Source organism: Podarcis bocagei (assembly GCF_964188305.1).
Source record: "Podarcis bocagei genome assembly, chromosome: 5".
Lineage (NCBI taxonomy): Eukaryota > Metazoa > Chordata > Lepidosauria > Squamata > Lacertidae > Podarcis > Podarcis bocagei.
Window position 1 is genome coordinate 1,636,490 of NC_138129.1, and position 24,135 is coordinate 1,660,624.

General features: G+C 46.9%; 1 protein-coding gene across 1 annotated transcript in view; it reads left to right on the top strand.

Annotated features, from left to right (window-relative positions):
* The window catches only part of LOC308588334 (nigwaprin-b-like), a 62,467-nt gene that overhangs the window by 7,415 nt on the left and 30,917 nt on the right, over positions 1–24,135 (top strand). The gene's annotated exons all lie outside the window — the stretch shown is intronic.

Consider the following 24,135-nt stretch of genomic DNA (forward strand, 5'->3'; position numbering starts at 1 on the left):
GGAGGAGGAATGAAAGGAAGAAAGATGCAGATGTAAAGCAAAGGATAGGTGTGGTAAACCGATTACCCATTCCCACCCCCCTTCAGAGTAATACCCCTCCCCACGCTCCCACTATATATAAGGGTCTGGTGACTTCTGTCTCAGTGTGTCTGAAGAAGTGGGCATGCAGACGAAAGCTCATACCAAGAACAAACTTAGTTGGTCTCTAAGGTGCTACTGGGAGGATTTTTTTTATTTCGCTAAGAAAACATGCTGTTTAAAAATGGATGTACCGTGCTATATTAGAAGCAAAAAAAAAGTTGTTTTGATGAATTGGAAGAGCTGCAAAAAGATTCCATGGAGCACATGGATTGATAATATGGACAGATTAGCTACATACGAACAAATTGCATGTCGACACAAATTAAGTTACAGATAGGTAGCCGTGTTGGTCTGCCATAGTCAAAATAAAAAAAATTCCTTCCAGTAGCACCTTAAAGACCAACTAAGTTAGTTCTTGGTATGAGCTTTGGTGTGCAAGCACACTTCTTCAGATACACTGAAACAGAAGTAGCCAGACCCTTCTATATAGTGAGAAGGTGGGGAGGGGTATTACTCAGAAGGGTGGTGGGAATGGGAGATTGGCAGATAGCTGAGATGAGCCTGTTGATGACTCTTAATGACTGTAATAGGTCTTACAGGAAAAGGCAAGGGGTGAGAAGATGAGAAATGGCTTAGAATCATAGAATCATAGAGTTGGAGGAGACCACAAGGGCCATCGAGTCCAACCCCCTGCCAAGCATGTATAATGAGATAAGAATCCAAACCTTACGCCAAAGAATAAACGGACATAAATCTGACATCAAGAATCACAAAACAGAGAAACCAGTAGGAGAACACTTCAATCTCCCAGGACATTCTATACAAGATCTCAAAGTAGCTGTTTTACTACAAAGGAATTTCAGAAATAGACTGGAAAGAGAAGCTGCTGAATTGCAACTCATTACCAAACTTAAAACCATGGAGAGACCTGGTCTGAACAGAGACATTGGATTCTTATCTCATAAGAAGGAAGGAATTTTTTTTATTTTGACACAAATTAAGAATGGATAATGTAATGGGGATTGGGGTTCCTCGTGCGTAAAGGATGCTGAAGCTCTAGGCAACGTTGCCTGGCTAAACCTTTCCCTGGCTGGACAGCCCTTTCTCCATGGCTGTGTCAGTCACTGGCAGAATCCGTCAGTGGGCGTTTCCTGAACTTCTTCCAACATAAAAATTCCTTGACGCCCAGTCTCCACCTAGCCTCCCTGCGTGGAAGTTTCCTGCGCAGAGTAGGCGTAGCCAGCGGAGGTCCTGGACTCTCCCCGCTGGTCTCTGTGGAAGAGTCCTGGAGCCCTCTCTCCGAAGTCCTTCCCTGATCCCCTTCCTCCCCGGTGTCACGCTGATTACCTTCCCCAAAGGGAGTGTTCTCTCTCCCTCTACTGGTCCCTTCTCCTGCATGGTCAGGGAGCCTTACCTCCACTCTTGGCTCCGATGGCAGTTCCCTGACAGATAAATATGAGGAAATCTGGAAGGAATATTTACCATATTTTTTGCCCTATAAGACACACTTTTCCCCCTCCAAAAATGAAGGGGAAATCTGGGTGCGTCTTATGGGGTGAATGCAGGCTTTCGCTGAAGCCTGGAGAGCGAGGGGGGGTCGGTACGCACCGACCCCTCTCGCTCTCCAGGCTTCAGGAAGCTATCCGCTAGCTGTGGGAGACCCAGCTCTCCCAGGGCTAGCGGAGAGCTTGCCTGCACCCAGAAGCTTGGGGCGCGCTGAGCTCCGCACGCCCCAAGCTTCGGGATTAGCGCAGTGCTCTGCTAGCCCTGGGAGAGCCGCGCGGCTTTCCCACGGCTGGCGGACTGCTTGCCGGCACCCAGAAGCTTGGGGAGCGCTGAGCTCTGCACGCCCCAAGCTTCGGGATTAGCGCAGCGGTCCGCTAGCCCTGGGAGAGCCACGCGGCTCTCCCAGGGCTAGCGGACTGCTTGCCGGCACCCAGAAGCTTGGGGCGCGCTGAGCTCTGCACGCCCCAAGCTTCGGGATTAGCGCAGCGCACCTGGGGGGGGGGGAAATAAATTTTTTTTTCCTTTATTTCTCCCCAAAAAAACTAGGTGCATCCTATGGGCCGGTGCGTCTTATGGGGCGAAAAATACGGTAAGCGATAAGGCGGATAGTGGTGGGAAGTAGGGGGAAGAGAGAGAAGTGGGGAAATATTGTTAAAAAGGTGTAGTCATAGGTATATCTGTGTATTCAAATCTGAATTGCCAAATTGTGTTATTAGTGTTATTATGGTTTTTGTTGTATGTGTCCTATGCGGTTGTTGTTTGTATTGAAAAAATGATTAAATAAATTGAAAAAGAAAGAAAAGAAAACATGCTGTTTTACGAATACAAAAGTAGCCCCCTCTTTTCTGCGCCCTCCCCCTTAGAGCTGATGAGGGGGCTGGGTGCTCTGGTACGGAAGCCCTTCCCCAACCTCCGGCCCAAATGTTTTCTAGGCACCATTGTGCTGCTGAAACGACAGGCTCTGGGCATCCGTGAGCCATGGGTGTTTTTCTCTGAAGGGTCTGACATCAGGGGCTACGTCTTGGTTTCTCCTGATTTGGAAGATGCGATCTCACATTCTAACTACTCCCAAACCCAAACAATGCCACTTATAGTGTATCAATGGCTGTGTGATCCATTGCTTGGCGTCCTGAACCTCCACTTCCCCCCACAAGACGTGGCAAGGAAACACCTAGAGGCAGACTTCTTTGGGAGCCAGAGGGTGCTGCAGTCAGCTTCTCCCTCCCAGCAGGCTTAGGCACCTTCCTCTGTGTTGCAAAAATCAGAAGTATTAATCATTTATGCCCATTAGAATTAATTCACCACGCTTAATTTGCTTTTGTACTCATTGCTTGTCCATTTCTCAAGGGCAGTCAGAGAAGGTCTGCAATGCAGGCTCCGTGTAAGCCCCCAAAATCAAGGATGGAGCTCGCAGGACCGGCTAGCAGAACAGGGTTTGGCAGGCAGAGATGGCATTGCAGAAACGATAACGTGGCAAACTCTCCTTTGTTTAACACTGTATCTCTGGAATTAATGCACTCTGAGGTATAAAATACTGTGATTTCCTTCTGTACCTTCACAGACTACCGACTTGGAAGTCAGGAGTCTGTTTCTCTCTCTTTTATTCAGCTGAATAAACCTGAGTTCTCCCTCTCAGAAGTTCTGACTCCTTTTCCTTTGGTTGGGGGGTGGGATCTGGAAAACGTACCTAGGGGAAGAGCAGCATAGATTTATGCAATATGTGCTCCGACATGGCCTAGATCTAGCACAAACAAACCTCAGGAAGGTGGCTGACTCCCCTTGCTTGGAGGTCTTTAAACAGGGGTGGGGGCATATGTTGGAGATTCCTGCATTGCAGGGGGTGAGACTAGACCCTGGGGGTGCCTCCAAGCCCTACAATTCTATGCTTCTAAGGTACTACTTAGTGAATACACATTCAGCTCAAGATTCTGCCCACAACCCTCCTACACAAATACCTATTCCTGCTTCCCAACCCCTTTCCCCAAATTTCTCTTAGGGTGCACCCACACTTTGCCCCACACTTTATAGGCACAGGTCTGTATTATAAGAGTCAGTGTCTGAATGCTTCGCCCCTCTTGAGCTGCTTTCCCTGCTTAAAACCCGCTCTTTAATGCTGAATTGTAACAAACAGCAATTTGGGTTTCCCGTGGATTGCTGTTTGCTCTGATACAGCGGTAAAGAGCGGGTTTTTGAAAGAAAAGTTACAGGGTGAGGTGGGTGGGTGGGGAAAGAAGGGCTTGGACCCAGCACTTTAAAACATGGTCCTGTGCCCATGGCCACCTCATGAGAAGAGAAGACTCCCTGGAAAAGACCCTGATGTTGGGAAAGATGGAGGGCACAAGGAGAAGGGGACGACAGAGAATGAGATGGTTGGATGGTGTTCTTGAAGCTACCAGCATGAGTTTGATCAAACTGCGGGAGGCAGTGGAGGACAGAAGTGCCTGGCGTGCTCTGGTCCATGGGGTCATGAAGAGTCGGACACGACTGAACGACTAAACAACAACCTGTGCCCAGACACACAGCACAAAAGGTAGTCTGGATGAGCCCTTAGTTTAAGGAACCTTAGCAGAGGGGCTGGAAGCTTCTCTGATGTCCCCATCTGTGTTTTTTTTTTAAAGGGGGTCCTCAGAAACCGTTGCCGTTTCCAGTCCAGTGAGCCAGATATCTTCCAGCAAGGCTTCCTCTCTCCCTGGACACCTTTCTCAATATCACCCACCCTAAACAGACTCCCCAATGCCAGGCATTCCCAGTTCTTAAAATTGTCGAATGGGAAGGGACCCCAAGAGTCACTCTAGCCCTTCACCCCTCCAAGCAACCCCCAAACATACATAGCAGACCTGCCCGCTCACACTGGGCAGGCACAGTTGGCAGCAGAGCCCAGAGGATGAGCGAGGGACCCATCGCAAAGAAGAAGGAGAACCTGGTGGACCTCACGCTGGGAGGCAGCCATATATACTCCTCCTTCCTCCTTCCTCCCTCTCCCCCTCCTCTCCTGGGTTGGGCTGGGACAGAAGCCAAGCGGATTTGAGTGTGTGGGTCCAGCTGGCTCCAGGTTCAGATACTTTCCCCATGACAGCCAATCAAAAAGAATTTAAGAAGCACCTGCTGGATCTAGCCAATGGCCGTCCAGTCCAGCGTCCTCTTCTGAAAGTGGCCAACCGGGATCTGGGCAGAAGAGCAATACTCTCCATTCTGAAGGAAACCAGCCCTGAGTGCTCACTGGAAAGACAGATCCTGAAGCTGAGGCTCTAAGACTTTGGCCACCTCATGAGAAGACTCCCTGGAAAAGACCCTGATGTTGGGAAAGATGGAGAACACAAGGAGAAGGGGACGACAGAGGACGAGATGGTGGGACAGTCTTCTCGAAGCTACGAACATGAGTTTGACCAAACTGCGGGAGGCAGGGGAAGACAGGAGTGCCTGGCATGCTCTGGTCCAGGGGGTCACGAAGAGTCGGACGACTAAATGACTAAACAACAACAACAAGTAGTAGAAACTTTTCTAATAGTAGGGCTCTGTAACTTGCGATTGGGTCAGTCTATGAATATGTAGTGCCTTAAAGGTAAAGGGACCCCTGACCTTTAGGTCCAGTTGCAGACAACTCTGGGGTTGTGGCGCTCATCTCTCTCTATAGGCCAAGGGAACCGGCATTAGACAGCTTCCGGGTCATGTGGACAGCATGACTAAGCTGCTTCTGGCAAACCAGAGCAGTGCACGGAAACGCCGTTTACCTTTCCACCAGAGCGGTACCTATTTATCTACTTGCACTGACATGCTTCCGAACTGCTAGGTGGGCAGGAGCTGGGACCGAGCAACGGGAGCTTCGAACCGCCGACCTTCCGATCAGCAAGCCCTAGGCTCTGTGGTGTAGACCACAGCGCCACCTGCGTTCTCCAATGTAGTGGCTTAAGATGTAACAATTATGTATATTAAGAAGTCCCGCCCGATGCAAGGGGTCAGACTTTGGAATTTATTCTGTGCCTGTTTGGCTGGCTAGCAAAATAAAACCCTTTGTTTTCCTCATTTGCTGCATGAGTTTTCTTTCGGCCCCAACCCTGATTTTTGCAACACTAGCCTCCAGGGCAGGAGAAAACAAGCTTACTCCATTCTCCATCTGACAGCTCTTGAGAGATTTGAAGATGGGCGTCATATCTCCTCTCAGTCTCCTCTTCTTGATACCCAAGTGTCCAGAACTTGACACTGGACTCCAGGTGGTCTGACCAAAGCAGAGTAGACCAGCACAATTACTTCTCTTCATCTGTTGATGCAGCCCAGAATATCATTAGTTTGTTTTGCTGCTGCATCACACTGTTGACCCAGGTTAGAACGTTATGTACTTTTCAAATGTCAAGCCGGATTATTAATATTATTTTTAGAAAAATGTTGTGACGTGGGGTTTGTGATTTCAGCTCTCTTGATATAACATGCTGGAGATAGTTCTCTAGTAATACTTCCTTATTAAAGCAACAAGACTAAAGACTGGGGAGAGGAAAGCTACATTTATAGGGACAGGGAACTAGCAAGAAAGGATACATTTTGGAGGGAACAATATCAGGCAATCACAGTTCTGCCTTTTGGAGGGAACCAATAAGACAGAGGATCCAAATACAGCAGCTTAAATGAACCAATAGTAGCTGTACCCTCTGGAACCAAAAGGCAGTTACTTTACCCTAATGCAAATACAATAATAATACAGATATAAAATCCTTTGACTCAATACACAGCACCCCTCCCCCCCTAGTGAGCACAGCAGACGTAATCTCTCAGGTATTGTGGGGTCCTACAACTTCTACTTGATCTCCTGACAACAGGTGTTGCAGGTTCTGGATTGGGTGTTACCTGTGGTAGAGGGGCTGCTCTTGGGGTTTCGTCAGGAACAGATGGAGTCCCAGACATCTCAGGGTCCCCTATCTGTACCTCGTCATCATGAGGACTAGCAGACCCTGGTTCATTTGTTAAAGCCCCTGGTGACTGCACCTCTGGGCCATTTTCACTCTGGTCTTGCAGCTCTGCGTCATTAGCCAGGGATGAATTATCTGGCTCCTCCCTGCTGAGCGCCCGGCGCCTCAGCTGATCTATATGTCTCTTCCACACTTGCCCATTTTCCAAGGTCACATAATAGGACACAGGTCCACTAGCCCGGGTGACCACACCAGCCACCCACCGCGAACCTCGTGAATAGTTCCTCACCCAGACCAGATCTTCAGGGGCGAGATACCTTGTTGTGTCAGTCTCAGCCTGGGGGGTTGCTCTTGAATTATGGTTTGGCATTTTATACGGGTGGACATAATCCAGCACCGTTACCAGTCTCCTACCCAAGAGCAGCTCAGCTGGCGACTTGCCCATCGCGGTACACGGCGTCGCATGCTGCAAAAATAACATTCGCGCGATGCGAGCTGACCAGTTACCCTCCATTAAGCGCGCAATGGATTCTTTGGTTGTTCTTACCATGCGCTCAGCCTGCCCATTGGAGGATGGGTGAAAGGGCGCGGATGTGACCCTTCTAATGAAGTTATCAGCCAAGAATGCCCTGAATTCTTGGGCTACAAAAGCTGCCCCATTATCTGATACAATGGTCTCAGGTAACCCGTGGGTTGCAAACAGCTGCCTCAACACCTTGATTACAGCAGCTGATGCCATGCTAGGGACCATCGCCACTTCTAACCATTTGGAATATGCATCAACGATAACCAAAAAGACCTTTCCTTGGAATGGCCCAGCAAAATCTAAGTGCAGCCGGCTCCAGGGAGATCTGGACTGCTCCCACCAGTGGACTGGTGCTCTGGCCACTTCTGGCCGCACCTCTTGGCATGCCTTGCATGTTCGTACCCATTGTTCTATGTTCTGGTCCATTCCAGGCCACCACACATAACATCGGGCTAGCGACTTCATCCTGACCATTCCCGGGTGTCCCATGTGAAGCGTCTCAAGAACCCTGTTTCTCAGTGGTGCTGGGATGATCACTCTATCTCCCCACAGGAGACAACCCTTATGCATGGACAACTCGTGCTGCCTAGTCGCATAAGGCCTGAATTTGTCTTCATGCGGACCACCTGGCCACCCCCTCCCCACCCAAGTGAGCTCACGGGAGAGAACAGCATCTTTCCTCGTTTTCTCAGCTATATCAGTAGCCGTTACAGGAGCCCCCGGAAGTGTTTCCAGCAACATTATGTGCTCCGCTGGAGCAGGATCCTCAGTGCTCCCGCCAGGAAGGGGCAATCGACTCAGCGCATCAGCGTGGCACAACCGTTTCCCTGGCACATGGGTCAAGGTGTACTGGAACCCGTTCAGGAATATAGACCAACGTAACATTCTGGGGGAGAGAATTTGTGGCGTTTGTTTGTTCGGGTTGAACAACCCTAACAGTGGCTTGTGGTCCGTTTCAATGTAGAAATGGCGACCGTACACATAATCATGGAACTTTTTGATTCCTGCCACAATTGCAAGCGCCTCTTTGTCAATTTGAGCATAGTTGCGCTCCGTGGGCGACAACGTACGGGAATAGAAAGAGATGGGCTTTTCCGACCCATCCGGTTCCCTATGACTTAGCACCGCCCCCAGGCCGTATTGAGAGGCATCACATGCCAGGACCAGAGGCTTTGACTCGTCATAATGAGCAAGGAGGCTCCTGCTACTCAGCATTCCTCGCAAGGAGTCAAAAGCCTTCTGCTGCCCCTGCCCCCATCGCCACACATTCTTTTTCTGCAACAGTCTATGTAATGGTTCAGCTACTGAAGCTTTCTGGGGTAAGAACGAATGATAAAAGTTAATAAGTCCCAGGAATGACTGCTACTCCGTCTTGTTCTGTGGTCGTGGTGCCTCGATGATGGCCTTAATCTTAGCATCTGTGGGGTGGATGCCTGATGCATCAATTTTAAACCCCAAGAAATCCACAGTTGGCACCCCAAAACTGCATTTTTCCTTTTTCAGTTGCAACCCCACCTCCTTGAACTTGAGCAACACTGCATGAACACGCGCAACCAGTTCCTGTGGGTCTTTTCCAGCAATCAAAATGTCATCAAAAAATGGCAAGACCCCCGGCAGACCTCTTAACAGGCGTTCCATGAGCCCTTGAAAAATCCCAGGGGCCACACAAACTCCAAATTGTAATCTGTTAACTCTGAACGCCCCTTTATGTGTGACAATAGTCTGTGCTTCCGCTGATTGTGGGGTTACTGGCAGCTGTTGGTAAGCTTGTGCCAGGTCAATTTTGGCGAACACCTTGCCCCCAGCCAGTTTAGCCAACAGATGTGATACGACTGGAATGGGGTATGAGTTTCCCCTGAGTGCCTTATTGATAGTGCATTTGTAATCTGCACTGATCCTGACTTCCCCATTTGCTTTAAGGGGCGTGACGATTGGAGTCTCCCACTTAGCAGAGTCCACAGGTGAGAGAACTCCCTGCTTGACCCATTTATCCAGCTCTGCTTCAATCTTGGGTTGCAGTGCAAATGGCACTCGCCTTGGTTTGAGTCGGATTGGGGCCACCCCAGGGTCCAACTCGAAGTCAACTGGGGGCCCTTTATAACAACCCAGTTTTCCATTAAAGAGACCAGCAAATTCTTTGCATAATGCCTCGCTCATCTCAGGGCAGGTTTGGATTGAATTAAGCCCTGATATACTCAGTCCCAGGGCGGGGAACCAGTCAGTGCCCAGGAGACTGGGGCGACTGCCCTTCGCAATCACCAGTTTGAGTACAGCCTGTTTGTCCCGGAACTGTACTCTCACGGCACACATTCCCATAACATGGATGCGGCCCGCTGAGTATGACTGCAAGGTTGCCAGGAAGGGCTCCAGAGGGGGCAACTTACCCCTGGGGAAGAATGTCCTCGCGGTCTGGTCCGACACGATAGTGAATCCAGATCCGGAGTCCATCTCCATGTCACACTGCTGACCCTCAATCTTCACCTTGACGTGTGCCTTGCCTTGCGCTGGGAACTGCACGACCCTCCCGTTGATCTCCGTTACGTAGTGGCAGTCCTTTAGAAAATGGGTTGCTGTGGGCGGTCTGCGATGCTCCGGTCTAGGTGCTCCTGTCGCTCCCAACGCCGCCGATCTACAGACCCTGGCGATGTGACCTGTCTTCCCGCACGTCCGGCACATAGCATCCCGGAAATGACAACTCTTCCGCTCATGGTTTCCGCCACAACCTGGGCACCTGCCTCGGTGATCTTTGTGCACTGTGCAGGCCTGACGCACTGACTCGACCCCACGGACTGGGCTCTGGCTCGGAGTAGCCTCTAGCTCGTCCATGGCATGCGCAACTTCTATCTGTGGCTTAGGGGCCTTGCGACTGGCATCAAGCTCCTCTCTTTCATAATTCTCCATGGCGGTGGCCTCCTTCAAGGCTGAAGCAAGGGTAACCTCTTCTTTAGCCACGATGCGTCTTCTGGCTTTCTTGCTGCTCAGACCACCGATAAACTGATCCAGGAGAGTCTCTTCCAGATTTTGGAAGTCGCAGTGCTGAGCGAGCTTCCGCAGTTCAGCTAGAAATGCAGATACAGACTCCCCAGTACGCTGCTGCCTCTTATGAAACTCCATCCGCCGGGCCATCTTGGTCTCAGTAGGCGCCAAGTGGCTTGTTAGGCAGGCAAGAATATCTTTGAGAGATGTCTCACTTAGCTTCGCTGGAGCAAGCAATGCCTTGGCCAGCTTGAAGGTCTCAGGCCCACAGTAGCTCAGGAATGTGGCCCTCCTTTTGCTGGCATCGGTGATCCCTTGAGCCTCTGCGAAGAACTCGAAGCGTTCGACGTAGTCTTCCCACGTGTGGGGCTCTGATGGCTGGAAGGGCTCCAATACCCTTGGACTCTCCATTGTCCTGTGGGCAGGGTCGTTTCCTCAGCTGGCCAGTGAGTCTTGTTCTTAGCTGCAATCCGGACTCTGAGGCAGGGCTGCGTTTAACCGCTCCTCAGCATTCCGGATCCCATCCTCGTTGCCAGTTGTTGTGACGTGGGGTTTGTGATTTCAGCTCTCTTGATATAACATGCTGGAGACAGTTCTCTAGTAACACTTCTTTATTAAAGCAACAAGACTAAAGACTGGGGAGAGGAAAGCTACATTTATAGGGACAGGGAACTAGCAAGAAAGGATACATTTTGGAGGGAACAATATCAGGCAATCACAGTCCTGCCTTTTGGAGGGAACCAATAAGACAGAGGATTCAAATACAGCAGCTTAAATGAACCAATAGTAGCTGTACCCTCTGGAACCAAAAGGCAGTTACTTTACCCTAATGCAAATACAGACAATAATAATACAGATATAAAATCCTTTGACTCAATACACAACAAAAACCTGTTTAGTAAGTAAGCATCTTGGAATTGTTTTAACTTTTAGCATCCTGTTTGCATCTTGATTTAGTTATGCAATTCATCAGTCAGATTGTGTTTTATGTGGGTTATTATTTGGGCTTATAATTACCGATACACTTGCCTCTAATTATGCATCCAGAAGGCGTTTCAGTTGCAGTGAATGGTTTATCATTGCGGTGTATTGTGATGTCATTGTTGCAGAGTAGAGTTTTAAAAAACTAACCATAAATCTATCCATATTGTTTTTCAGGTTGGTGATGGTATCTTTCGCTTCCTCTTCTTATCTTCCTCTTCTTATACGGGTGCCTTAAGGAGTTGCAAATTCTTACTTTTGTCATGGATGTATTTGCAAATATTTCATATAATCATAGAATCATAGAGTTGGAAGAGACCCCAAGGGCCATCGAGTCCAAGCCCCTGCCAAGCAGGAAACACCATCAGAGCACTCCTGACATATGGTTGTCAAGCCTATGCTTAAAGACCTCCAAAGTAGGAGACTCCACCACACTCCTTGGCAGCAAATTCCACTGTCAAACAGCTCTTACTGTCAGGAAGTTCTTCCGAATGTTTAGGTGGAATCTTCTTTCTTGTAGTTTGGATCCATTGCTCCGTGTCTGCTTCTCTGGAGCAGCAGAAAACAACCTTTCTCCCTCCTCTATATGACATCCTTTTATTTGATCTGTCTCAGTGACACCTGGATGTTGTAATGAATGTAGAAATTGTCTTACAGTTTCAAATTCAGATGTTGCTGTTTTATCAGTATATTTGATGAATGTCTTTTAGCTAAATTGGCAATAATCTTGATGGTTTGTTGGCAGAGTCAAACCATCATTGTCTAGCTGAATTAGTGCATCGTTCCAGCTTTTCCAGCTGCAGCCATTGGTATTTTCTTTTTGTATAAGAACTAGTATGAAAGATGCCTCCCAGCCTTCTCACAGGCCCACATTAGATCAGCATAAACAGTTGGGCCTGATGAACATTTACTGTTCCCAAGCCTAATCCTGTGGAAAGCCACCTAATTAGATTTTAATTTGACCCTGACCTGTTTTTAGGAGGTCATTTAATTATTGTTTCATTTTATACCAATGTTATATATTTGATGTTAGCCACCCTGAGCCCTGTTTCGGCCAGGGAGGGCAGCATATAAATAAAAGTTTATTATTATTATTATTCCCCTTCATGGATCACTGCCTTGCCATGGCGAAGGGGCTTGAATAACTCAGAGAAGCTATGAGCTATGCCGTGCAGGGCCACCCAAGATGAACAGGTCATAGTGGAGAGTTTTGACCAAACGTGATCCACCTGGAGGAGGAACCGGCAAGCCACTCCAGTATCCCTGCCAAGAAAACTCCATGGACAAAGACAACAGGCATATTGTTCATGGGAAAGAAATGGGAGTGCCTGATTACCTCATCTGTCTTCTGAGAAATCTCTATGTGGGACAAGAAGCTATAGTTAGAAATGGATATGGAACAACTGATTGGTTCAAAATTGGGAAAGGAGTACGACAAGGCTGTATATTGTCTCTCTGCTTACTTAACTTATGAGCAGAATTCATCATGCGAAAGTTTGGATTGGATGAATCCCAAGCCAGAATTAAGATTGCCGGAAAAAATATCAACAACCTCAGATATGCAGATCATAGAATCATAGAATCATAGAGTTGGAAGAGACCAGAAGGGCCATCGAGTCCAACCCTCTGCCTAGCAGGAAACACCATCAGAGCACTCCTGACATATGGTTCTCAAGCCTCTGCTTAAAGAATCATAGAATCATAGAATCATAGAATCCTAGAGTTGGAAGAGACCACAAGGGCCATCGAGTCCAACCCCCTGCCAAGCAGGAAACACCATCAGAGCACTCCTGACATATGGTTGTCAAGCCTCTGCTTAAAGACCTCCAAAGGAGGAGACTCCACCACACTCCTTGGCAGCAAATTCCACTGTCGAACAGCTCTTACTGTCAGGAGGTTCTTCCTAATGTTTAGGTGGAATCTTCTTTCTTGTAGTTTGGATCCATTGCTCCATGTCCGCTTCTCTGGAGCAGCAGAAAACAACCTTTCTCCCTCCTCTATATGACATCCTTTTATTTGATCTGTCTCAGTGACACCTGGATGTTGTAATGAATGTAGAAATTGTCTTACAGTTTCAAATTCAGATGTTGCTGTTTTATCAGTATATTTGATGAATGTCTTTTAGCTAAATTGGCAATAATCTTGATGGTTTGTTGGCAGAGTCAAACCATCATTGTCTAGCTGAATTAGTGCATCGTTCCAGCTTTTCCAGCTGCAGCCATTGGTATTTTCTTTTTGTATAAGAACTAGTATGAAAGAGGCCTCTCAGCCTTCTCACAGGCCCACATTAGATCAGCATAAACAGTTGGGCCTGATGAACATTTACTGTTCCCAAGCCTTATCCTGTGGAAAGCCATCTAATTAGATTTTAATTTGACCCTGACCTGTTTTTAGGAGGTCATTTAATTATTGTTTCATTTTATACCAATGTTATATATTTGATGTTAGCCACCCTGAGCCCCGTTTCGGCCAGGGAGTGCAGGATATAAATAAAAGTTTATTATTATTATTATTCCCCTTCATGGATCACTGCCTTGCCGTGGCGAAGGGGCTTGAATAACTCAGAGAAGCTATGAGCTATGCCGTGCGGGGCCATCCAAGGCGGACAGGTCATAGTGGAGAGTTTTGACCAAATGTGATCCACCTGGAGGAGGAACCGGCAAGCCACTCCAGTATCCCTGCCAAGAAAACTCCATGGACAAAGACAACAGGCATATTGTTCATGGGAAAGAAATGGGAGTTCCTGATCACCTCATCTGTCTTCTGAGAAATCTCTATGTGGGACAAGAAGCTATAGTTAGAAATAGATATGGAACAACTGATTGGTTCAAAATTGGGAGAGGAGTACGACAAGGCTGTATATTGTCTCCCTGCTTACTTAACTTATGAGCAGAATTCATCATGCGAAAGTTTGGACTGGATGAATCCCAAGCCAGAATTAAGATTGCCAGAAAAAATATCAACAAATATCAGCCGTTCCTCATAAGGCATCGTTTCCAGGCCTTTTACCATTTTGGTTGCTCTCCTCTGGACACGTTCCAGTTTGTCAGTGTCCTTCTTGAATTGTGGTGCCCAGAACTGGACACAGTACTCCAGGTGAGGTCTGACCAGAGCAGAATACAGTGGCACTATTACTTCCCTTGATCTAGATGCTATACTCCTATTGATGAGGCCCAGAACTGCATTGGCTTTTTTAGCTGCCCGGTCACACTGTTGGCTCATGTCAAGTTTGTGGTCAACCAAGACTCCTAGATCCTTTTCACATGTACTGCTCTCAAGCCAGGTGTCCCCCATCTTGTATTTGTGCCTCTCATTTTTTTTTGCCCAAGTGCAATACTTTACATTTCTCCCTGTTAAAATTCATCTTGTTTGTTTTTGCCCAGTTCTCTAATCTGTCAAGGTCGTTTTGAAGTGTGATCCTGTCCTCTGGGGTGTTAGCCACCCCTCCCAGTTTGGTGTTGTCAGGGCCTCAGGAACAGAGGCACAGGGGAGAGAGGAAATGGAGAGCGAAAGGGAAGAATCGGAGAGCAGCGTAGGGGGGTATAGCTGTGACCCGAGAGATTCCATGAGCTTCTCCAGCGAATCAGAAGATTCCCAGAAGGAGGCGCCGATGGTCAGGGCAAGGGGGGTCCCAGGGGGGACACACCAGAAACAAGGGGCCAGCGGGGACTCCCAAAGCAGCAGCGGGAGATCAGGACCAGCTTCCCCACCAGAGCGTAGTGGGGGGGAAGAGTCCCATGGGGCAGGGCCAGCGTCTCCTCCAGCAGGGAGAGAAGATGAGTCAGGGCTGACCACGCCTCTATCGGAGAGTGGGGGAACGGAGGGGAGGTCAGGTCCAGCTAGCCTCCCCGAAGGGGGAAGCAGTGACAGGAGCAGTGTAATGGTCAGGAGGAAGGTTGCTGGTTGGGCGCGCGCACCAAGTTCAAATGTACAGGTGCATGGGACAGCAGAGAACCCGGATTGGGAACCAGGTCCTAAAGCCCGCCGGAGGCAGGGGGAAGACTCAGGGGACTCAGCGTCAGAAGAGTCTAGGAAGGGCGAGACCCCAACTGACAGGCGGACCCAGAGGAGGAAAGAGCAGAGGAAGAGGTGGAGCAAGGCTAGAGTCTTAAACTGGTGTCTGGGGGGAGGAGACTCAGACGGAGCTTCAGCGGTCTAGAGTTTCAGACGTAGAGCTGCATGCTGCGGCTGTGAAAGCGAAACTGGACTTCCTTTGTGAGCTGGGACCTAGGGCAGCTCTGACAGGTGTCATCTGCAAATTTGATCAGGATGCCCTTGAGTCCATCATCCAAGTCGTTGATAAAGATGTTGAATAAGACCGGGCCCAAGACAGAACCCTGTGGCACCCCACTAGTCACTCTTCTCCAGGATGAAGAGGAACCATTGATGAGCACCCTTTGGGTTCGGTCAGTCAGCCAGTTACAAATCCACTGAGTGGTAGCATAGTCAAGACCGCATTTTACCAGCTTCTTTACAAGAATATCATGGGGCACCTTGTCAAATGCCTTGCTGAAATCAAGGTAGGCTACATCCACTGCGTTGCCTTCATCTACCAGGCTTGTAATTCTGTCAAAAAACGAGATCAGGTTAGTCTGACATGACTTATTTTTCAGAAATCCATGCTGACTATTGGTGATCACAGCATTCCTTTCTAGGTGCTCACAGACTGTTTGCTTAATGATCTGCTCCAGAATCTTCCCTGGTATTGATGTCAGACTGACTGGGCGGTAATTATTTGGGTCCTCTCTTTTCCCCTTTTGAAAATAGGGACAACATTTGCCCTCCTCCAGTCTGCCGGGACAACCTTGAGGGCAGAAAGTGAGGAGGAATTAAAGAACCTTTTAATGAGGGTGAAAGAGGAGAGCTCAAAATATGGTCTGAAGCTGAACATCAAAAAAAACGAAGATCATGTTGGTATTAAAGGGTTAAGAAGCTCTAATCAAGACGCTCTAATCACTGAGCAGCTGGAGGTAGTTAGGCTTCCAGGAATGTGAGTTTGTATAAATAGTCAACTCACTCGTGTGTTTGCCCCCCCTTCCCCCTTTCTTTTCTTTTGGGGCGTGTTTGCTGAAATGTGTGATTCTTCACCAGTTTTTTGTTTTGTGTAAATAAACCTTTTATTTGAGTTCCAAACCGCTTGCTCCAAGATTCCTTTATTGAAAAGATGCTGACTCTCCAGCCCTTCTTGAGCCGCTGTGCGAAAAGCTCTGCTGTAATGGGACATTGTGGCATCGGAAGCGCACTGGACATTTGATTAGCATTAAACTAATTAAAGTTTAATGGGACAGGTTATGGTTGTTTGTACGTCAAGAAGGAGATAAGGAGTGCAGTTAAGAGTGATTTATGCAAGGACTGGAGCGAAGACAGAAGCGGTTGCCGACAACGAAAGCCTTCAAAGCAGCTTGAGTCCTGCAACGTGCCTAGGAAAAGTTTTAAAGAGGCACTGCGCAGTTTGTACTCGCTGGAAGACGTCTTATTCCTCGAGGAGCCACCTCAGCAGCTGGGAGACGGTCTACAGGTCTGTGAGTATCGTTCCTAAGCCCCAGGGAGGATGGCAGAGTCCCAGGAAAGTTTTACTGTCCCCTTTACGCGACTCAATGGGAAAAATTGGCAAGATTGGAAGGCTAGAGTAAGGGTTTGGTTGCAAGCAAAAGAGTTGTGGAGTTGTACTGAAGCACCGCCTTTACAGGCAGCTGCAGACGCGTCTGCAGAAGACAAAGCAGCGGCGGCAGTTTCACAGAAACGCGACAGGAAAGCCCAAGGTCTACTAGTTTTGGCAGTGGGACCAGAGCAAATGCCTTATGTTTCTGAGTTAAAGAACACGCATGAGGTCTGGACGGTTCTGCAGCGGTTAAATTCCAGAAACACTGCGGGGGCCAAGATCCATGCTACAAGATGTTTGTTTGATTTACGTCTCCAACCGGGAGCGTGTGTGAAAGAACATATTGCCAAAATGGTGTCTGCCTTTAATCAACTAAGACAGCTGGGCATTCCTTTCTCTATGGAGCAGCAGTCATACATTTTGTTGTCTTCTCTTGATAAAAGCTATGAGACTCTAGCTTTAACTTTGTTTTTTTTTAATAATAATTTTTTTATTGCTTTTTTTCCAAGGTCGGAATACATCGTCAGTAACACAACAAAAGCGGTTTTACAGAAAGAAAAAAGAAATTATAAAAGAAAGTTCACTTTTTCACATCAATTTTCATGATCAACCGGACTTCCCCACGTCCTCCATCCCCTGCTTTCTTTACAATAAAAATAAACAGCAAATTAGTACCTTATTTCATATGTTTTTGTGTTTTCATTTGGTTATATAGTCTGCAATTTATACTTTTCTAGATCATAACTTGGTTTCCATCATTTACCAATCTCAATACTGAAGCATGTTTTTTCCAAAGGCTTAGCAAATTCTCAACATTCATATAACTTATAGTGTTTTTGTAAATAGTCCTTAAATTTTTTCCAGTCCTCTTCCACTTCCTCTTCTCCCAGATCTCGGATTCTGCCTGTCATTTCGGCTAATTCCATGTAGTCCATCAGCTGCGAATGCCACTCTTCCAGCGTGGGTAACTCCTGTGCCTTCCAATGTTTAGCTATAAGGATTCTTGCTGCTGTAGTTGCATATAAAAAGAAAGTTCTATCTTTCTTTGACACTCTCTGGCCCACAATGCCCAGGAGGAAGGCCTCTGGTTTCTTGTGAAAGGTGTACCTAAACACCTTTTTCAACTCATTATAAATCATTTCCCAAAAAGCCTTCACCCTCGGGCATGTCCACCAGAGGTGAAAGAATGTTCCTTCAGCCTCCTTACATTTCCAACATTTATTGTCAGACCGATGGTATATCTTTGCAAGTTTGACTGGGGTCATGTACCACCTGTATACCATTTTCATAATGTTTTCTTTTAAGGCACTACATGCCGTGAATTTCATACCGGTGGTCCATAACCTTTCCCAGTCTTCAAACATAATGTTGTACCCAATGTCCTGAGCCCATTTTATCATAGCTGATTTAACTGTCTCGTCTTGAGTATTCCATTTAAGCAACAAGTTATACATTCTTGAAAGCACTTTCGTCTTAGGTTCAAGTAGTTCTGTCTCTAGTTTTGATTTTTCCACCTGGAAACCAATTTTTTTATACTTTTTAAACACCTCTAGAATTTGGGCATAATGAAACCAGTCTCGCACCTTTCCCTTCAATTTTTCAAAGCTCTGCAACCTCCAAGTATCACCATCTCTTTCAATTAACTCACAGTATTTTGCCCAGCCACTCCCCATGTTACGTAGTTTAATGGCTTTAGCCTCCGTCGGTGATAACCACCTCGGGGTCTTACTTTCAAGTAAGTCCTTATATTTAGTCCAGACAATGAATAGAGCTTTCCTGACAATATGGTTTTTAAACAGTTTATGAAGCTTTACCTTGTCGTACCACAAATATGCATGCCACCCAAAAGCATTACTATGCCCTTCCAGATCTAGGACATCAGTGTTTTCTAACAGAAACCAATCCTTCATCCAGCAGAAGGATGCAGCTTCATAATACAATCTTAAGTCCAGCAGGGCAAACCCCCCTCTTTCCTTTGCATCTGTTAGTATCTTAAATTTTATTCGGGGCTTTTTGCCCTGCCAGACAAACTTCATGATATCCCTCTGCCACTTTCCAAAACATTCCACTCTGTCCACGATCTGGAGGGTTTGAAACAGAAACAACATTCTTGGCAATCAGGGGCGCCGACTTATAAAAAATATTGGGGGGGCCCATACCGGGGTCCTGCCGCTGGTTCGCTCGGGTAGCCGGGAGAACGCAGTTCGAGGTGGCGGTGTTGGGGAGAGACCCTCGCTCAGGGCGCCACGAGACTTGGCGGCCGGCGGCCTATCTGGCGGGTTTTGGAGCGTATTTCGGCGGAGCGATTGGGGAGGAGGGGGCTTGTTGCCGGATTCTTCAGCTGGGCCGGAGATCCGCTGCTGGGGGTCCCTGGGCCGAGTTGTGAGCACGGCCTGCTGAAGGGAGATCCAGCCGATTGCGCGACGGGGACGGCCGGGGCTCTCCGGCTAGGGCGCGCGGCTGGCTGGCTGGTGAGGGAGCAGGTGGGGAGGAGGCGGGGGTCCTCACTCTCTTAGGAAACGAACCCGCGCGCCCGATTGCCACGAAGTCCGAAGGGTGTGTGTGTGGAATTAAAAAGCAAAAACGAGATACGGGCAGGGCAGGCAAAGAGTTTTCCGCAAGAGGATGGAGGGCAGGTTGAAGAGAAAATCACTCAAGATGAGACAGTCAAATCAGCCATGATAAAATGGGCTCAGGATATTGGGTATAACATAATGTTTGAGGACTGGGAAAGGTTATGGACCACCGGAATGAAATTCACGGCATGTAATGCCTTGAAGGAAAATATTATGAAAATGATTTATAGGTGGTACATGACCCCAGTCAAGCTTGCAAAAATATATCACCTGTCTGATAATAAATGCTGGAAATGTAAGGAGGCTGAAGGGACATTCTTTCACCTCTGGTGGACTTGTCCAAAAGTGAAGGCCTTCTGGGAAATGATCTATAATGAGTTAAAAAAGGTATTTAAGTATACCTTTCCCAAGAAACCAGAGGCCTTCCTCTTGGGCATTGTTGGCCAGAAAGTGTTAAAGAAGGATAGAACTTTCTTTATGTATGCAACTACAGCAGCAAGAATTCTCATCGCAAAATATTGGAAGACACAAGATTTGCCCACACTGGAAGAGTGGCAGACGCAAATGATGGACTACATGGAACTGGCTGAAATGACTGGCAGAATCCGAGATTTGGGAGAAGAAACAACGGAAGAGGACTGGAAAAAATTTAAGGACTATTTGCAAAAACAATATAAGTTGTATGAATGTTAAAAATTTACACGATTCGGAAACTATAGCTTCAGCAATTAGATTTGGGAAACAGGAAATTATATGTTAAGTAAGAAAAGGTCAAAATCTAAGGTAATACTATGTTTAATTTAAGATATAAGTAACTGATGAAAAGTATGTTAAATTTAGAGGTATAGTATTTGAAAAGTACAAAATAAGGTACGAAACAAGGTAATAATTTGCTGATATCTTTATTATAAAGAATGCAGGGTAAGGGAGATGCGAGGAAGTCCAGTTAGTTATATAAAAAATGTGTTGAATGGTTGGTTTTCTTTTCTTCTTTTTCTTTTTTTCTTTTTCTTGTTCTTTTACTTTTTTCTTCAGTGTATGTTTCTAACTTTGTATTTGAAAACTTAATAAAATATTTATAAAAAAAAGAGAGAGAAAATCCTTTCGCTTTTCTGGGGCGCAGGGAAGTCTCAGAGCCGGAGGTTGGGGAAGGGACCCCCTTTGCTCTGCCCTCTTCTCTCGTCTTAGATTCGCATGGGGGTCCCCGCCCGAGCTTGCCTGGCCACCGGGCCACACAAGGGCCGTGCTCTACGCGGCGCACCTTGCTAGCCGCGCAGCTATCCTCCGCGGCTGCGGAGCGGCCCTGCGCCGGTGCCCAGCCCCTCTGGGCGCCCGCTGCGCTGCCAATGACAAGCGGGCGACGTCGCGGGCGGGGAAGGCGTCGCTTTCTTTCCCGATCCTTCATCCTCCCAGTCTTCCAGCCCTTTTTTGGGTTGGAAGCTCGTCTCGTTCGCCCTTCTCCTTTCTTCACCCTGCGCGCAATTTTCCTCCCTCGTCTCCCTCCCCATTTCTCCTTCCTGACTGACTGACTGGCGGGCTCGGGCTCTGGCTCTGGCTCGGGCTCGGGCTCGGGCTTTGGCTCGGGCTCGGGCAGCCACAGCGTCGGCGGTGTTGGCGATCGGCGGCGCGGGGGGATGGCCCTCCCGGGGGAGCCGGCGCTGCTCAATGGGGTTGCCAAGGGGACAGGCCGGCCGCCCCCCTCCCCCGGCCCGGCGCCCCCCGCCGCGCCGGTGCCCTATAAAAGCCGCGGACGCGCCAAGCGTCGACAGGCAGAGCCAGCGCGGCGGCGGCGCTCTGCTGGAGGGGGGCTCGAGATTATTGGGGGGGCTGAGCCCCCCAAACGAATTTTTGAGGGGGCTCGGGCCCCCTCAAGCCCCATGGAGTCGGCGCCTATGTTGGCAATACATTCATCTTAACTGCTGCAATTCTTCCCAACAAGGAAAGTTTCAGTCTTGACCAAGTTTCTAAGTCCTTTTTAATTTCCGACCAGCATTTTTCATAATTATCTTTAAATAGATTCAAATTTCTCCCAGTCAAGTTAACCCCCAGGTATTTCACTTTTGTAACCACATTTAATTCTGTTTCCTTCTGGAACCCGTCTATTTCTGAAGGTGTCAAGTTTTTTGCCAAAACCTTAGTTTTTTGTTTGTTCAACTTGAATCCCGCCACCCGACCAAACTCAGAGATTAGTTCTAAAGCTCTTTTTGTGCTGGCTTCTGGCTCCTGTAATGTCAAAACCAAGTCATCTGCAAAGGCCTTCAATTTGTATTGTTTTTCTCCGACCTGTATTCCTTCCACCAGCTGATCCCTCCTAATCAAATTCAGCAACACCTCCAGGACAGAAATAAATAACAAGGGTGATAGGGGGCACCCCTGTCGTGTCCCTTTTTCAATTTTAAACTCCTCTGTCACCACACTGTTTACTATCAATTTAGCCTTTTGTTCTGAATAGATTGCTTCGATGCCATTTTGAAACACCCTTCCCACTCCCATCCCTTCCAAATTTTTCTTCATAAATTTCCAAGATATATTGTCAAAGGCCTTCTCCGCGTCTATAAAAATCAAAGCTGCTTTCGTATTCATATTTGTCTGTAGTAACTCCAAGACATCAATAATATTCCTAGTGTTATCAGACAAATGTCTACCAGGGAGAAAGCCTGCTTGGTCCTTATGAATTACTTCATTCAAAACTTTTTTCAGTCTGTTTGCTAAAATATCAGCAAAAATTTTGTAATCCACATTTAGGAGTGAGATGGGGCGATAATTCTTAAGTTGAGTCTTTTCAGATTCCAATTTTGGTATCAGGGTGATGAATGCCTCTTTCCACGATTCTGGTGCCCCCTTCCCTTCCAAAATCTGATTACATACCTCCATTAGTGGCTGTATCAAATATTCCTTCAGTGTCTTATAGTATTTGGAGGTAAGTCCGTCTGGGCCTGGGGATTTGCCTGTTTGCATGTTCTGAATGGCACTTTCAATTTCCTGTTGTGTTATTTTATAGTTCAGGGCTGTTTGTTTGTCTTGTGTTAGCTTTTGAAGGCCATGACTTTTTAAGAAGTTATTTATTTCTATCTCTGCTTGGGGTCCTTGGGTATAGAGTTTTTTAAAGTATCTCTGGAAACACTTTCTAATCTCTTCTGGTTTCTGAATACATTCACCTTCGACCTCCAGATTGGTAACAAAGTTCATTTTTTGTCTCTTTTTCAGCTGCCATGCCAGCAGCTTCCCACATTTGTTTGCCGATTCAAATGATCTTTGTTTCATCTGTTTAATTTTCCATTCAATTTCTTGGTTTATCAATTTCGTATATTGTGTTTGGTAGAATTTTATTTCTCTTAAAACTTCTTTTGATTTTGGATTTAGTCTCAGCTTTTTCTCTCCATCTCTTATTTTGTCCAAAATCTTGTCCTTTTTACCATTCCAGAGTTTTTTCTTAATAGTGTTCTGTTGTATCAGGAACCCTCTCATAACAGCTTTACTCGCGTCCCAGATTATTTTCTTTTCCACCGAGGTATTCAAATTTATTTCAAAATAGTCTTTCAACGTTTTTTGGGCCTTCTTCACGATCTCCTGATCTCTAAACAAGTGGTCATTCATTCTCCATCTGAAGGATCCAGCTGGTGTGAGTCTCAAGTCCATTTTCAAAGCATTATGGTCGGAGCAAGTTTTGGGGCAGATCTCTATTTTTCTTGTCTTAGGTGCCAGTCCTCTAGATATCCAGATTTGGTCGATTCTTGTCCAAGATAGGTGGGCCTCAGAAAAGAATGTTCCCTCCTTACCTAGAGGGTTCTTTGTCCTCCAGATGTCAATCAAGTCCATATTGTCTGTCAGTTCAAAAAAAGTCTTTGGAAGTCTGCCGTCTTTGTTCAAATTTTGGTTTTGTGACTTATCCATGTACGTGGAGACTACCCCATTCATATCTCCCATCAGGATGATGTTGGTATAGTCAATGTGGTCCAGCATTATCTCATGCAGCCTCTTATAAAATTCCGATTTCCCATCGTTTGGTGCATATATTCCAACTATCAAAAATTTTTCTCCTTGTGATTGTATTTCAATCGCCAGAATTCTTCCTTGTTCATCTTTAAAAACCAATTTTGGTGCTAGGCTCTCCTTTGCATAAATCACTACTCCTCTTTTTTTAACCTTGTCTGATGAAATAAATTCTTGGCCTAGTCTCTTATTAATTAGCACTCTCCTGTGGAGCCTAGTCACATGTGTTTCTTGAAGGCAGATGACGTCCAGTTGTTCTTTTCTCAATATATGAAAGATTTTTTTCCTTTTCTCGGGAGAGTTTGCGCCATGAATATTCCAACTAAGAAGCTGCAGAGACATCCTGGATCAATTTATTTACCAGTAGGGGTGTCTCCTTTGTCTTCTTTATCTGGAGGTGGAACCGGGTTGAGGCCAAACGAAGGAGGTGGCCAAGCTCCTGCTACTCCTTTCCGAAGGTCCTCCCCGTGGTCGTTTAGGAACTTTTCTTGCTCCTCTGCTGTTCTGATTCTTACCTTCCTCCCTTTCAAGGTGAAAGATAATCCTTGAGGGAATTCCCACCTATAGGGGATTGTGTTGTTTCTCAATAAGCTTGCTAGGTCTTTATATGTAGCTCTTAAATCCAACAGCTGTTTTGGTATATCTCTGAAGATTTCTGCCGTCTTTCCCTGAATCACCAATGAATTTTTGAAATGCAGGCCGAGTATGTTATCTTTTTCTTGCTTGGATCTCAAAATGATCAAGCAATCCCTTGGTTTATCCTTCTTGACCACTCTTCCTAATCTAAAGGCGGTGACGATTTTAAAGTCCTTATCTTCTGCCAATCCCCAGAATTTAGATATTTCTGTTGTCAAAAAACCGATCAAGTCCTCTTTTTCTGATTCTGGGATATTTCTAAGCCTCAGATTGCTTTCCCTGTTTTTCAATTCTGCCAGGGACAGGTACGCTTGCTGTTCAGTAACCTGTCTACTCAGTGGTCTTACCTCCCCTCTT